The sequence below is a fragment of the Rhinopithecus roxellana genome, chromosome 16 (genome assembly GCF_007565055.1).
Source record: "Rhinopithecus roxellana isolate Shanxi Qingling chromosome 16, ASM756505v1, whole genome shotgun sequence".
NCBI classification, from domain to species: domain Eukaryota; kingdom Metazoa; phylum Chordata; class Mammalia; order Primates; family Cercopithecidae; genus Rhinopithecus; species Rhinopithecus roxellana.
The window spans coordinates 102,664,516-102,681,980 of NC_044564.1; the positions used below are offsets into that span (position 1 = coordinate 102,664,516).

Consider the following 17,465-nt stretch of genomic DNA (forward strand, 5'->3'; position numbering starts at 1 on the left):
TCTTACATCTAAGCTATCGGCAAGTTTTGCCAGCTTTACCTTAATCTCACTTCCCTCCATCCGACAGTTCTGGTCTAAGTTACTATGCTGTCTTTGTCGGACTACAATTGCCTACAAATTGATCTCACTGCTTCTACTCTTCCTTCTTTCCTCTCCCCATATCTTTTCTCTACCTCAGTAGCCAGTGTTCCTTTTAAAATGGATTGCGTTTCTGTCTCTAAAATCACTTCAATTGCTTTCCATTTTACTGAGAATGAAATCAGACTTCTTAATGACCCACCAAGCATTACCTGATCCAGTCACTGCTTACTTCTCTAATCTTATATTCTATGACTTTCCCCATTGGCCAATTGTGCTGTATCTACATTGGCATTTTACTTTCTTCTAACCCATACAACTCATTGTTGCTCTAAGGGTTTTGCATTTCTCATTCTCTGGACTCAAATGCTCTTATCCCAGATACTTATGAAACTCTTGCCATTAAAAAACATAGAACATCTTATTGCAGCACTATTCATAATAGCAAAGACATGGAATCAACCTAAATGCCCATCAGCGGCAGATTGGATAAAGAAAATGTGATACATATGCACCATGAAATACTATGCAGCCATAAAAAAGAATGAGATTATTTCCTTTGCAAGAACACGGATGGAGGTGGAGGCCATTATCTTTAGCAAACTAATGCAAGAAAAAACCCAAATACTGCATGTTCTCACTTATAAGTGGGAGCTAAATAATGAGAACACATGGACACATAGAGGGGAACAACAGACTCTGGGGTCTACTTGAGGATGGAGGGTGGGAGGAGGGAGAGGATCAGAAAACATAACCATTGGGTACTAGGCCTAGTACCTGGTGATGAAATAATCTGTAAAACAAACCCCTTTGACATGAGTTTACCTCTATAACAAATCTACCCATGTGCTCTTGAACCTAAAATAAAAGTAAAAAAAAATATATGAAGAAGGTGACAATGTGACTAATAAAATAAAAATTTGGTCAAGACAGCAAGAATACCATAATTAGTATAAAACAAAAAGAAAACCACACACACTTGGCTGGGTGCGGTGGCTCATGCCTGTAATCCCAGCACTTTGGGAGGCCGAGGCAGGCGGATCACGAGGTCAGGAAATCAAGACCATCCTGGCTAACACGGTGAAACCCTGTCTCTACTAAAAATACAAAAATTAGCCAGGCGTGGTGGCGGGCACCTGTAGTCCCAGCTACTCTGGAGGCTGAGGCAGGAGAATGGCATGAACCTGGGAGGCAGAGCTTGCTGTGATCCAAGATCGCACCACTGCACTCCAGCCTGGGCCAGAGAGTCTCAAAAAAAAAAAAAAAAAAAAAAAAAAGACACTTGAACTACTTAGATAAAATTCTGCTTGTATTAATGTGCATCACATATTAGTATAAAAAGATTTATTTTTATACGAACACCCAGTTAAATGTTAAAACAATCTATTGTTAATACTTGCCTGTGTAAGTTGTGACTTTTTGTTGTATGTTTTACTATCAAAGAGATTGTATAACTAAAAAATGTAGAACATCTTTTTAAAATTTTATTTATTTATTTTTTTGTTGAGATGGTGTCTTGCTCTGTCACCCAGGCTGGAGTGTAGTGGTATGATCTCAGCTCACTGCAACCCCTGCCTCCCAGATTCAAGCAATTCTCCTGCCTCAGCCTCCTGAGTAGCTGGGACTACAGGCATGTGCCACCACGCCCAGCTAATTTTTGTAGTTTTAGTAGAGATGGGATTTCGCCATGTTTCCCAGGCTGGTCTCGAACTCCTGACCTCAGGTGATCCCCCCGTCTTGGCCTCCCAAAGTGCTGGGATTATAGGCTTGAGCCACCGTGCCCTGCCCAGAACATCTTAAAAGCCTAGAACTTCTGTGAAAAGAGCCTTAGAGATCTATAACACAAAACTCATTTTTGCATTTTAGAGCTGAGAAAAATGAAGCTTAGAAAGCTAAGAGACTTGCCCAAATCCAAAAAGGAAGTGACCAAGCAGAGACCTCCATTCCTCTGTGACCAATTCCCTTTGCTTTAAATTTTTTAGGAAAGCTAATTACTCTGTGCATGGCACTCTTCTTGTTTTCTACTCACATTAACTGTTATTAGTTACAAACAATAGCACAATTTGTGTATTAGGATTACATTCTTCTGAATTCTTTTCACAAACTCTTTCCTGGTACAGTATGCTTATATGGGCAAGATAGGTCAGAGAAAATATTATGGAAACTCAAGGATGATAGTATTTTAACTTAATAAATGTATTTGGCTTTTTCTCTGTGGAAATCGAAGTGCTTCACTCAGAGGTGTTAATTCTCCTGTGATCCCTCTGAAGTAACTTACAAAGACCATTGCACAGATGAGAAAACCAAGTTTGCATCCCCTGTCTATACTACTGACATCAGCTGGAGGGACATTTCTAAAATATATGACTGGCTGCTTTATTCCTCTGCTTAAAATCCTTCATGACCTCCTTTGCCCTCAGGAAAAATTCCAGACTCTTTCACCAAGCTAAGCAGCAGCCTTCATAACCCATACTCTCACAGTTAACCTCTACCCCTTCCACTTCCTTTGGTATACCCACTGCTATTGCCCGGTGGTTCTTAATGCTTCAGCCACACATGTCATGCTCATTGTATTTCACCTCCAAGGCCTTTACCCATTCTGTTTTCTGCTCTGAGCGCCCTTACATACCTGTTCTTTGTAATGAGGAACAGGTGTTACCTCTTCTCTGTATCCTCTGAGGTAGTGGCATTTGCTTCCTCAGTATTTTAAACATCTTATGCATGACCCTATTAAAGAATTTATAAGTGTATGAAGGGTTTTTGTTTGTTTTGTACTTCTCACTTCTCTTCTAGCTTGAGCTCTTGATGGACAAGCATTGGGCCTTATTCCTTTTGGTCTTCATGGAACCTAGTTCAGGACTAGGCTCATGGTAGTATCTGAAAAGGTACTGGATGAATGAGTGAATGAGTGAATGTGACTAGCATCCTGGCAGGAAGTGAGAACAGCCTCCCTACAGAATGTTTTAATGGATTCTCATCTGCCTCTGCCTTGACCGCACCTCTTCCAATTCCACTGATATTTCACAGACTTTAAAATAATCTCTCCCAGGGTTAAAGAGAGCAATTACTCTTGCCAGGCTCCTGGCAGGCACTGCCAACGGCTCTTTAAAGGCCTTCTTGAGCCATCTCTGAGACTCCAAACATGGACACATGCTATGGAATTTACATCCATTTGTTTAGTGCAGTACACTCACCTCTAGTGTTATACAAGATGATTTCTAGGTGATTTGTGGATGTTGTAAAATAGATATGCTATGTCATTTAAAAAGAATTCTTTTTTGATTGATGACAGCAAGTTACAGGTTCTGTTTAAAAATTATTTAGGTTTAAAATGAATAGATTTAAAGAGAAATATTAAGTTCAAAAAACACAGGTGTATGGCAAAACCTGTGAAGTGGTGCCTGGATGACTGATGGTAGAAAAATAGCTGATTTCATTCCTGTAATCATTCACATACTAATTCATCAAATGATTATGGCACGTTGCATGGCAGACCCTATTCTAAGTAAGCGGGATATAGGCAGTGAACACTTTGTTTTGGTCTCTGTCCTTTAAAATTTAGACAATCTCCTTAGGCACATTGCACATTCCACTACTGGAAAGAACAATTCGCTAGTGTTCACACTGGTGTGGGTTGACTAGATTGGATGAGAATGGCATAATCACTTTCTGGAAAAAGAAAAATATATACAAATATACATGTACATCTATATGTATGTGTGTGTACATGTGTGATCTTGTGATCTGGATTGCTGTTTTGCCAATTCTAATCAACAGAATATGCTAGTGGGTATATACATATACACTCACCACACAACCTCCCAAATATTAGAATTATTAAGTCACACTGCATAGGAAATGGAGCTGTAAAATAACTTGCCAGGAGTGGAGCTGAAAGGTAGACAGTGAGTAATAGGAACAGAACTGACATTGGCATCAGATCAGAATTCAAATATCAGTTTTGCTACTTACTTCAAGACTTTGGGCATGCTCACAACATTCAAGGCCTTAAATGATTAGTTATGCCTAGCATGGATATGGGAGGGGGAATTGGATGATTAGTTATGTCTGACAGTAGCATGAAAGGGGAGAATGGCAACATGCTTGCTGCACTGCATTTACTGTTTCTGAGCTGGATAGCTTTGAAGAGATCTTTGAAGGCTAACTTTACGCAGTTCTGCAAAAATCAACTTCTCCATATTTTTCAAAAGAGTAAGTAGTGAGTGAATATGGCAAAGATGGCAGTGATGGTGCTGGTGGTAATGGTGTGGAACAACTTCAATTTACCTCCACAAAACTGGTGGTAGGAGGCCTCTAAGATAGCCCCCAGTAATCCCCACCTCCTGCTGCTCCTCCCCATCTGTGATTCTCTGTCTTTCAATGTGAAAGATTTATCATTTCCCTTTTAACAAGTAAAATACAGCACAAGTAATGGAATGTCATTTCTGATATTCGGTTATAAAAAGTCTGTCACTTCTGTCTTGGGTTCTCTCTCTCCCTCTCCTTCTCTCCCTTTCTCTTTCTCTCTTGGAAGGAAGCCAGCTGCCATGTTTCAAACTGTTCAAGGGAGAAGTCCAAATGGTAAGGAGCTGATGTCACTGGTAAACAGTCAGTGAGGACATGAGCCTGCCAACAGCCACATGAGGAAGCTTGGAAATAGATCCTCTCCAAGATTACTCTTGAGATGACTGCAGCCCTATCTCACACCCTGACTATACCCTTTTGAAAGATTCTTAGTTAGAGACAAACAGCTAAGCTCCACCTGGATTCCCGACCCACAGAAATTGTGAGATTGCAAATGCTTAAGCTTCTAAGTTTTGGAGTAATATGTGGCAAAAGAAAACAAATACAGAACTCTAAGTTTGGCAATCACTAAGATGAGTCTTGACCTGTAATATGGTGGCCTGAGTCCTATATTTTGTATATTAAGAATTACCTTGAGCTCAGATCTCTATTTGGGTACAAAACCATCCTCTGCACATATAGACACTGGGGGACCAGAGTCACATGTTGCTGTGAGCTCCAAAATAGTATTCCAACTTCCAACTGGATATCGCTTAGAGAATGTCTCCACATATAACGTTCCTAAATTCTCCCTAGTCCTGTTCCTCTACTGTTATTCTCTATTGTAAGGCTCAAGTCACAAACTTTGGAATATCAGCAATTCCCTCTCACTCTCACTGACTATAGCTTATCTCTAGAATCCTCCCCTTACTATCACGGTTCAACTTCACTACCAGGATCTCATACCTGGATTAGGGCAATAGCTTCCTGTCTATCTTCTTGCTTGTCCCAAGACTTCCTCTTGTACTGCACCCATTACAATGCTTTGTCCTTTTATCATTGGATCTGTAAATTTGTAATATTTAATGTGGAAACAAGCATATAAAAACAAAACTATCTTGAATTCCATCATCTTTAATCTGATTTAATTTCTGTATAGCCTTTTAGTCTCTGTCTACCTGCAAAAAATATATCTCTGTCTATATGCAGAAATGTACATCATTTGATGGTAATAATATCTATATAATTTTTTGTGTGTGTTTTACTTTTAATCATTTTCTCAATTTGCCACATTTTGTCTTTGAAATTATTATTGCCAATGATGCATACTATTCCATGGAGGGGATATCCCTAAGATACTTAACTATTTCCCTATTGGACATTTGAGGTATTTCTAATATTTATTATTATAAGTGATATTGGATTATCTTCCTGTGAAAAATTGTTTTCCCCTTCTCAATTAGTTCACTATAGTAAATTTTCAGAAAGAGAATCACTAGGATAACCATTCTGAAAACTTTTTGTTATTAGATAGATGTGCCTCATATTTTTCTGAGAAGATTGAACCTGGGGCATTTTGTGCCAAGAATGTAAAACAACATCTTTTAATTTCCAAATTTTTTGACATAGCAACATAATTATTTTAAAAATTCCCATTATAAGTGACTCATTTGACAGCATCAAAAAATTCCCATAGTAATGTGGACAGATGAAAGCGTTTAGGAAGAAGGGAAGAGCAGAAGTACTTTAAAGTTTATTAGGACTGGACATATTTTTCTCCATTCCAACATGTGAGCAAACAAACAACTCTCACTCTATTTATTGACCTCTAGGAATGTAGATGCCTATTAATTTTCATACCAACTTTGTAAACGTAAGCCCTACTGTCAGTACTGTGCTCCTCCCTAGCGGGTGACAAGGCAGCTGTGCATAGAACCCACAGACCTCTCTTTCTTCAGAATACCCTGGGTACCTGGAATGCCAGCATACTCTGCCCAAATGGCCCTAGCCCAGATTTTCACGATCATAAACAATAAATGTAATTTTTATTCTAAATCTTCCTCCCTGTCCTTTTCTTCTCCTTCCTTTTGTTCTCCCTCTTCCCTTCATCCTTCTCTCCCATCCCTCCTCATTCTTTTTCTTCTTCCTCTTCTATTTATATCAAACTTTGTGCATAGAGGCCACACTAGTATAGAAATCAAGAGTGAGGACTGTGAAATCAGACCACCTGGGCTCACTCTCAGCTCTTACACACTTAAGCAGCATGAATATAGATACAATTGTCTCACTGTTCTTTGGTTTCCTCATCTGAAAAATGGGGATAACCTGACTGCTTCCTCCTGGAGTTGTTATGATGATTAAATAAGTTAATATATACCTGGCAATTATAACAGTGTCAGCACATGGTGAGTGCTCAGTAACTACCAGCCACTATGACCGAATCCTTTCACATCATTTCCTTAGAAAAGGTTTCCAGAAGGGGAATTACTGAGACGGGGTAATAACACCTTTTATGCTCTTTTCATGCTTAACCTCCTGAAAGTGCAGCACTGATTTCCACTGGATGGTGACAGTTTCAAGGACTCCACCTTACTCAGGGCTGGAGAGGAAGGCATGGAGGATAAATGATTCACTGTGGCCTGGCCTGATGTCACCTTAGCAGTGGGCAGCCAGGCTTGTGTCTGAGGAAAATGCAGCTAGACTCACCCACATTATACAGTTGGCTGCGCAGTGGTGTCAAGCAACAAGCTGATACTGGAGAGAAGTCAAGGAGAAATACGATTGCCTCAGGATAGGCACTGCGCTTGTCAAGAAAATTCCTAAGAACATGAAGAGAGACGTGCTTAAACGGTTCTGTGAGTCATATCTAGGAATTTGTAGAACAAAAGGGCAATCACTCCATGGCCACGCAGGGCTCCTGACAGAGGGCTTTCATGGAAGGACCAAGGAGGGCCAGAGAACACAGAGCAGACCAAGTCATTACCTCCCTGGTGATTCCTGACCCACATTTACAGGAGCCGGTTTCCCTTTCTTCTTCTATGAGGGACATTAATAGTTCAGTTCTTTTTAGTAGACAGAGAGGTTCTGGGTATCTGAGGGGTTTAAGAAAGACTGACACACAGGACTGCAAGAAACTCGACGCATGCTGACAAGACCTGACTTCCCCAAAATAACTTACTCACCAGATCCTTGTTGCTGGTAATTTAGCAGCAGTTGGGGCGTTTTCATGGTTGTCTTGAAAGTCAGGACACTGGGTTGATGTGACTGCTACTGACAATGATGAAAAAAGGTGAGAATGTGATAATGATGATAATGAAAAGAATGAAGAGAATAAGAAACTAATATGGACTGAGCATGCCAGTGCTGGGTGCTTTCATATGTTTTATCTCAACTTATTTTCATGACCTCCCTAAGAGGTGGATATAATTATCCCCATTGTACCTTACAGAGGTTGGGTATCATGCCCATGGTACCATAGCTGCTATGTGCCCACCAAGGATTTAAATTCCTGTCCACATTTAAAATCCTGGGGTTTTCCCCCCAAATTCTATGCAGTAGATAAAAACACCATGAAACAAAAACAAAAACAAACCACCCAAAACAAAACAAAAAACAATCCATCTTGGAGAAATACCCCCATGTAACCTTTCTGAAGGGCATCGGACTTTCTGTAATTACAAAACTAACTTTGCTGCATGTCATGTACTTTGTGTTTTCTGCCTTAAAGCCAATTAAACACATTACCCCTGCCAGGACCTTAGACTAAAAACCAGTTCCAGATTTGTGAGAGTCTGGAGATGTGGGGATTAAAACAGCCTGATCACAGAGGGTTAGACTATTTGAAGGGTGAGCAGCCTTCACCCAGCGATCCTAGCGACCTGGTTCCCCTTATGGGGCAGCCATCAGATTTCTCAGCAGATCAGTTGTTCCCAGCTGACTTGCTCATCTGAGCAGCCAGAGAGCCCTCACAGTTGCCCACTGAGAGCACACCTGAGACTGCCCGGCTTGTCAGTGCCCGGCAAGTTTGCTGACCTGATTAACCTATGATAATTATTTTGTGAAGCTACACAGAAGGCGGAAGGTACTAGACAGACAGCCCTGTTGGCCAGGGCTTCACAGTTCATTTCCACAGGGCATTCCCATTTAAGTCTCTGGACATGAGCTAGATTCATCCCCACATATTTCTTTCCCTTTTCTGCTTGTTCTCTTCCCTGCCCTCTATCGTGCACATAACAGGGCAGGGTCAACAAGTTCCTTGTATAAAAAGATGCAGAGTGAGGAAAAAAAGAGAAAGGTGACTAACTCATTTTCAGGACAAGCTAAGCAGTCTAATGCATATTTAATAGAACTGCTTTGCAAAGCAACAGTTGTGTCTCCCAAGAATTATGGAGTTTTTAAGGCAAATGACAGAAGGGAATTTCCCGAAATGTTCCTCAGTGGAAAGAGCAGAATGTTGACTTTTGTGGAATCATGATCTCCAGGCATGGTGACTGAGACAGTTTTTGTTGGTTACAAACCTGGTTTGAATCTTGTTCTTGAACACTTCTGGTCTTATGATTTTGCACTGAGTTTTTCATTTCCTGGAACCTCAGTGTCTTCATCTTCCAAGTGGGAATAATAATAGTCAGTCATAGGGTTGTTACAAGGACTACATGGGAAAATATAGATAAGAAGCTAAGCACAGTGCTCAGCACAGAGAAATACCAAATAACTGGAAGCTGTGATGATAACACATGTTGTTACTCGGGGTATCATATCTAAAGGAGAGTCCAGGAAACAAGATCATACAGTCCAGGTACCATGATGCAAGGTAGAATCAGGAGTCCAAGAATCATGGAATGAAGGGATTCCTGAAGGAGTTCTCTTAAGAAGGCTGGAGATGTCTTTTCTGCTATAAAGGGGATTGACTAAACGTGCATTCAGGAGATGGTATGTGGATGAGTAATTTTCTTTGGCCCCAGTAGACTGAAAACCAGAACTTCTTTTAATTAAACCACAGAGGTTGGGCACGGTGGCTCAGTCCTGTAATCCCAGCACTTTTGGAGGCCGAGGTGGGTGGATCACAAAGTCAAGAGACGGAGACCATCCTGACCAACATGGTGAAACTCCGTCTCTAGTAAAAATACAAAAATTAGCTGGGCATGGTGGCACATGCCTGTAGTCCCAGCTACTCAGGAGGTTGAGGCAGGAGAATCACTTGAACTCGGGAGGCGGAGGTTGCAGTGAGCTGAGATCACGCCACTGCACTCTAGCCTGGTGACAGAGCGAGACTCTGTCTCAAAAAATGAATAAATAAATTAATTAATTAAATAAATTTTTTTAAAAAACCATGGATACCCCTTGAGAATTATGACTTCATTCTTTTCTTGAAGTCAGGCTCAAAGAGCAGCTGTCAAATTATATCCATCCACTTCAAGACCTTGATCTCTTTCAGAAAGTCATATCACGTTCTAGGCTCATATTATTGAGGTCTGGTTTTCTGTTCTTTCATATTTACTCTCCCTTTTGCTCATGCAAGAAGACTAGATGTCAAATCATGCAAATAATCTGTTAGTTAAATTTTTTAAAGGGAAGAATGTAATGACACTAAAATTTGGAAAAAGAAAACAAATCATTCAAACTCATTTCGTGTCATCTCCTTTTATTTACTTTATCTGAATCCACTTAGACTTTAGGTAGTCATAATGAACTTTTAAAATGTTTGCTTCTTTCCCCTATACTTATATCATAAGTGCTTTGTGCTTTTCATTTAGTCTTCATGGTTATCACTGCAGATCGTTCCATAGTATTATTGTCCCTAATGTTAGATAGCTAGGGTTTTTCACATTTTTTTTCTCATTCGAGTTAATGCTACAAAGAACATCATCCTGTATAGATTCATTTTATTCTTTTTAATGATCTCTTCAGGATAAATTCCACATTTGGAATGGTTTATAATTCTTGATATGTTATCATATTGCTTTTTAGAAGACCTATACTAATTTTTATTGTCTCCAGAATAGAACACTTACAAAATTGCCAGACCTGGATGCTATTTTTCTTAATTTGCTAATTCTTTTTCTGATGATTTGTTAACATAGTCATGTTCACAAGACTTATTAATTGTTTACAATTCCTCTCAAATGATCTGCTTTTACAAAAAACAAACCTACCAGGTATCCTAAGTGTGACTGTGATGGGTCAACCCTGGGTTCCCCGAGGCTGGACCCTCAAGAGGCTATAATAGGTTGGATTGTCTCAGAAGCAGATCCTGATATAGAGAGTAGCATGGAGAAAATCTGTTAGGGAGGGCTCTTAGGATTAAGACCTTGGAAGGGAAGAGAAGAAAGCAGGATCTATTGGGCAGAGAGAGAAGTCAAGGTGTGGTGTAGTCTTGATGCACAGGAGTTCACAATGTCCCACAGGAAGTTGTGAAGATGGGATGATGGCTTTTGAGAGCTGTCGAATGTTAGCTTGAGAAGCTTGAGCATATAAACACCCTGACAATCAGTCACTGGATGCAGATGGCTCTGAAAGAGTGTGTGAACTTGGGTCAGGTCATCTCTTCAGCTGAGACCCTGCAGGGGCCAACAGTTGAGGGCTATCTTCCCACAGAAATCCTTCCAGGCAGTGACAAATTCTTGATTCCTGAAGCAGTACCTGGGCAACCAATCACAGTGTCCAGGGCCACATAAGGAGTTTAGACACAAACCCACTTCAGTTGCATTTTTTGCTCCAGCATTCACAGAGGTGTTATATCTCATTTCACCCTGGCCCTGAAAATCTGAGCATCTGAGCCTGGCCTCCTGCTCAGTCCACTTCTCAAGGCACTGTGGTGCTGGGGACGAAGGGAAGAGAGACTGAGCAGGTTAAGGGGCACAGTTTAGTGGGGGAATCAACAAGTGACACACAGTACTGTGCAGGGAGTCTCCAGAACCAAGATGGGGAGCTTAGGGAAGGCTTCTCAGAGATAAAGCTTAAGTTAACACTGGAAGGAGGAATAGGAGTTTATGAGGGGAAAAACAAACAAACAAACATTATAACCATCTGCCCCTCATCCCTCCACTCCTCTACATTCTTACATTCTTAACAGTACTTGAGCCTGCTCAGATCAGTCTGCCACGAATGCTCTTCTTCATCCTCATCCACTTGCTTAAGTCTTACTTATTCTTCAGAGCCCATCTAAATGCACCTCTTCCCTACAACTTTCCCTGCCTTAGTCCAGAGGTACAGGTGACTCCAAAGGAGGTTCTCTCTCCCTCCATATCCCCTCCCACAGCACTTAGCATCCATGTCTGCCACAGCCTTCATCACATGCTTTGCCTCCTCCACTGAACCACAAACTTAGATTCTGTGACTCCTCTTTTCAGGCTTGAGAGAGAGCTGGGAGACTGCTGGACTATGGTAAACCAATTGAAAGATCATTTCTTGAAATTCAATCCTAAAGGCCATTGCTGGAATTCAGTAGCTTCTCAATAAAAAATACACACTGAATAAATTTACATATTCAAGTTCATTTTCTATTAGCTTTCCTTTAAGGAAATCACTTTTTTTTATTTTTTTTTTCCCTCATTGGCATTTGGGAGAACATCCACTTCCTAATACGTGTGGTTTTCTCTCCTGCTTGAGAAACCTGAGCCTTCCTAAAGATCATCAGTCCACTCCACCAGCCCCACCCACCAACGAGCAGGCCAATGCATGTCTCCTTAATTAATACAGAGCCTTTTTTTTTTACTTGTGAGAATGCCAAACCTACTCTCCTATCTCAGATGAATAACCCCAGCTAAAATAGAACCCACTGAGTCTTCTAGCCAAGGAAGTGGCTGGCAGAGATGGGAGTGGGGGGCAGTTGGGGGGATGGGTAGAGCACATTTTGAAGCATAAATTTCCCAGGGTCAGGACATTTCATTAGGAGACTTCTAGATGTGTTTTTCTCTCTAAAGACTCAAATGAAAGTCCAGAGAATTTACCAACTGCAGTGAAACATTCTGGTGCTTTAAAACCCTTTCTTTATCACCAGGAGCCCTGTTGCCCATTAATTGTAAACAAGTTTGCTCGTTGATCTAACAAATGCCTATTTATTTTTTTAGGTTCACCCTGTTTCATTTTTAATTAAAATTGTTGCATTGATTTGTTTTTAAAATAATAGCGAAGACTCTGACTTTGTACGTTGAGAAACAAATTATCATTTGAAGGATTAGAGTGGCTCTTCTTTTGATTTTAATAAAGATTAGAAGAAGAAAAAGAAGCACAAAGGAATGAATGCAGCTCCCCCAATATAATGAGTTAGACGGCTTCCCCCCTTGATCAAACAAAAGAACAAACATATTAAACAAAGAGTATAGATTTGACAAACCATCTCTGCTCTGGCAAAGGATTTTCAAGGGGATTTGGAAAGTTGTAGCCTGCCCGTGTTCTGTTATTTCTGAGTATATTAAAGCCAGTACTCTGTTAGCTTAGGTATTGTTTTTGTGTGTGCTTTGCTTCCTGGCAATAGAGTCTTTCTTTAAGAAAAGCAATTGGGAGATACCCCGGTCCTGGTTAATCTGTTCCCCTTTTCACACACAGACCATTGTCTGTATATGCTTCCCAAGAGGCACAGGCGTTATGTCCTGGGCCCCCTCTCCCAAATCGGCAGGCTGTACAAAGGAACAGTACATCTTGGGAAGAGCCTGCTGGATTTCCATTTGACACTGGAGCTGTTTTGCTTTGTGTAAACCTCAATGCAAAATGTGCCAGTTCCCAAGGAAAAGCAACACCACCAAAAAAACAAAGCAAGAAATAAATTTGGCTGTGGTTTGTCAGTGTTTCACTCAGACCCGCTACCCCAAAGAAGAAGAGTTTGGGAGGTTCCTGCTGTCTTCATGGGTGACTTCAGGGCTCTGAATAACATCCATCCCCCATGGAGGTGCTGAGGGTCTGGCTGTATCCCTAGAATAGGAATTTCTGGAACTGCCCCTTTGTCCTAATGTGCACTGTGGCTTTCCACCCCGATGTAAATGTCAGGGGAGCTATCTATACACCTATCAGTCAACTCTGACAACTGGACTTGCACAATGGCTGCCCTTGTCATGTTGATATTTAATTACTCCCTGTTTACTAGTTCTTTTTTTCAGGTTATAAATATGGCCCCAGACAAATACACACACACACACACACACACACACACACACACAAATGCCTCTGATAACTCTGGATCTCCCTCTCCTTCTCCTTCCTTCTTTCTCCATTTTAGTTTCTTAAGAGTGTGCTATATTTGCTATCTCCTAGCTCCAACTTTTGCTTGCTCCTCAAGTTCCTGCAGTGTGGTTGCTGCCCTTCACTCCCAACCATGATTCCAGCCTGCCTGAGATCACTAGCTACTGCCATGTTCTTAGGCACTTGCTTATTTACTTCCTCTTCCTCCAGACCATGAGCAAAGTCAGTGTTGGGGTCATACATTATTCATCCCTGTGTTCATAGCATCATGGGGCTCAGTGCCTGTAACATGGTTTGGCTGTGTCCCCACCCGAATCTCATCTTGAATGGTAGTGCCCATAATCCCCACATATCATGGGAGGGACCCAGTGAGAGGTAATTGAATCATGGGGATGGTTTTTTCCCATGCTGTTCTTGTGATAGTGAATACATCTCATGAGAACTGATGAGGGCAGTTCCCTTGCACACGCTCTCTTGCCTGTGGTCATGCAACATGTGCCTTTGCTCCTCCTTCACCTTCTGCCATAATTGTGAGGGCTCCCCAGCCGTGTGGGACTGTGAATCCATCAAAACTCTTTTACTTTATAAATTACCCAGTCTTGGGTATTTCATCATAGCAGTATGAAAATAGACTAATATAGCCTGTTTCACTACATGGGTGTATTTCAAAACTATCACATTGTCACAGTTTCTTCTTAAATTATGGAAAGAAAAAAAACATTTCCTGAGCATTTTGCCTATAGTAGGCACGATACTGGGAACAGCCACAGACATTTTCTCAGTCATCTTTCCTACAACAAGGTATTTTGCAGATGAGGAGGCAGCAGAGGCTCTGAGAGACAAATTAACTTGCTCTAGATCACACAGCCAGTGCGTAGAAGATAGTAAATCTAGGAGGTTGTGTTTTAAAAGGCATTTCTGTTCTTTGGGATGGTTTAGATTTTGGTCCAAATGTTTCAGGCATTGAGAGCACTTCATAGAAATGGAAGACTCATCTGAGGTGAGTGTGGGAGTTTCAAATGCTGAGGAAGTGGGGAGTCATCTCCTAGCTGCCATTATGCCTATGAGACAGATTCTTCTCTTGGGCAGTGCATGGCCCACTTAATTGGAGAAAGGGTAATAGCATCAACAAATATACTTAATGAGATTTCTGCTCTGTTATAGCAATAGCTTGTGTTAAATTTATGAATTGTATGAACTCACTTAATCCTCACAATAATCCTAGGAGGAAAGTACTCTTATTAGTTTAATTTTATTGATGAGAACCCTGAGAGACAAGTTAGACAACTTACCCAAATGATAAGATAAATTGCCCAAGGTTGTATAGCTGGTAAGTAGTGAAAGTAGGGTTCAAACTCAGACAGGTATCATTCCACTGTCCAGTACTGTAACCACCATATTATCCCAGGTAAATTATCCCTCTTCTTAAAAGTCCTAGGGTTTCTATATTTGCCTGGGGGTGGGAATATCTGGAATTCATTTCATTGATTCTCCAAGCTAAACATGCTGAGTTTTTTCATCATTTCTCTATATGGTGACATTCTGATACGCTACCATCTTGTTTTCTCTTTGGGGATCGTCTTTCACTTTATATAGCTTCCTCTTAAAGCATAAACCCTAAAATGGAGCAAGATGTTCCAGGAGTTGTCTGTCTTCTTGATGTAGCATAAAGTCACTAAAGTACCAGTTTTTGTGGTCCTGTCACATATAATGGTTTATGCTGTTCTTCCTGCTAACCAGACTTCCTGAGTCTTTTTTCAATGAGCTGCTGGGACATTCTTCCTCACTTATTTGAGGGTACTTTTGGCATAAATTCAGACAGTATCTTAAATTTATCCTTGATAAATTTCACTTTGTTAGATTCCTTTAACCCATAATTTTTGCATGTGCTTTCTTTAAGTCAGCTACCAAGTTGCTAACCAGACATATTGAAAAGTGCATGAGATTTAGAATTGGGAAACCTTGAATTTAGAGTATGGTTTGTCACTTAACGAATTATTTTATCTTAGGCAATTTTCATTAACTGCCCTTGCCTCAGTTTTCCCATCTGTAAATTAAGTCTACTGGTGTAGACGCAAAGGACTGTGAGAATTCATTGAGAGAAAGGCTTTAAAAATAAAATCTTGCTATCATGATAATTATAAATATTTCAATCCTCACCGACCATTCAAGAGCCTAGTCAAAAGTCAAAAAAAAGTCCCAATATACATTTTAAGCTTTTATTTTTGTTCATTTGCATTATATTTATGTTACAAATGTAACATAAATAATTTCATGCAGTGTTCCTAGGGTTCTGCATTGGTTTTTAAAAATGCTTAGTAATTGTTTACACTGTTTTTTGAGAAACTAGCTGTGAAATATGAAATATGTATTCTTAGAAATGCTTCTAATGAGCTCTAGTATTTGTATAACAACTGTAGTAATACAGTTACCTGCACAAGATGTTAATAGAGCATTATCCTCTTCTGGAGATATAACCTGAGCTAGGACACATCAAGCAGAGCCTGATGATTTTCTGCCTTAGTCAGAGGCAAGGTCATCTTTACTTTCTGGGCTTCCTCTAAGGACTCAAGCAAATAGCCTCAGGAGGACATATGAGAGAATAAGAGAACAGAAAAATGATAACTAATTTCTGATCCAGATCTCATTCAGATTTGCACCTTGATAATACTAAGCTCTCTAACCATTTGAACCACTAAATTCTGAACATTTTGCTAGTCTTAACTTTCAAAGTCACCTCAATCCTTCACCATTTTACTGACTTCTCAGATTCTTCCATGACAGGCTCTGATCACCAATATTAGCCTGAGCTTTCCAGACTTTAAGAACTGGCCCATCGCCTCTTCTGACATCAGATGCCTGTCTAACCCTTCAAGTCTTCCACATTCAGCTGGGCCTACACTTTGAGCTGTAGATAAAATTCTGCTACTATCAGCAAGAAAAGAGCTACAAAATACATTCTTGAAAGGCTCTATTAGGTCTTCAGGATGAAAATAAAATATTTTTTTCTTACTCTCAGGCAATGTAAACCTACACAGCTGATTCAAATTGGATTTCAGTCTAATGGGACAGGCAATAAATCTTAGTGGTTAAGAGGGTGAGACAGACCTGGGTTTGAATCCTAGTGATTTCAATTGTCAGTGGAATGTGGGGCAAGCTCTTTCCTTCCTAATTCTCAGCTTTTTTACCTCTAAAATGAAGATACTGATTCCTATATCACAGAATTATTAGAAGAATTATATTAAATAATATGTAAAGTGTTTATGATACTGCTTTGTACATAATAAGCACTTCATAAGTACCAGATACTAGTTTATAATTTGATGTGGTGCACATTCTACAAAATTCTGTCCAGTCTGTCTGGCCCCAAGTCCCATGCTTTTTCCACTGTGTCAGGTGGCTTCAATTTATAACCTCAAATTTATCAGTCAGTTGGTCTTTTGTAAACAAAAGGTCTTCGTTTAATTGTAGACTGTCTATTGAATTTTTTATTTCAATAACTATATTTTTCATTTCTATAAGTTCTAATTAATTTTTTAAGTATCTAAAAAAATTAATTTTTTAATTTCTTTTCTCAGCGTCTCATTTTTGCAACTGTTTTTTGTGCCTTTCAACTGTTTAAATATACTTGTATGGTCTCTGTGAAATTGGTTAATTATTGGAGTTCCTTAGGGCTTAACTCTGTAATTTTTTTTTCTGCTGATAGCCACTCACAATAGATCAATTGTTAATGTGTTTTCAGTTTGGGATTGAGAGTTTATCTTGAGTAGGTCTTTATCCACAGGAATCATGTTCATTTTTGACTGAAAGTATTTGTCCATAAGAGTGGTATTCCAGATTCTCTAGGGATATTAAAAGCCTAGGACCCATTTTGTGTAATATTCTAGCTTGGAGGTTCCAGGATTATGTAATATAAATTATAGCCC

The 17,465-nt window shown here is 40.0% G+C and overlaps 1 long non-coding RNA gene across 1 annotated transcript in view; it reads right to left on the bottom strand.

Annotated features, from left to right (window-relative positions):
* Positions 1-17,465, bottom strand: part of LOC104682734 — a 58,134-nt gene that overhangs the window by 8,731 nt on the left and 31,938 nt on the right. Inside the window, exon 4 of the long non-coding RNA XR_750732.2 lies at positions 7,545-7,632. This is a non-coding gene — a long non-coding RNA (uncharacterized LOC104682734). The remainder of the gene's footprint in view (positions 1-7,544; positions 7,633-17,465) is intronic.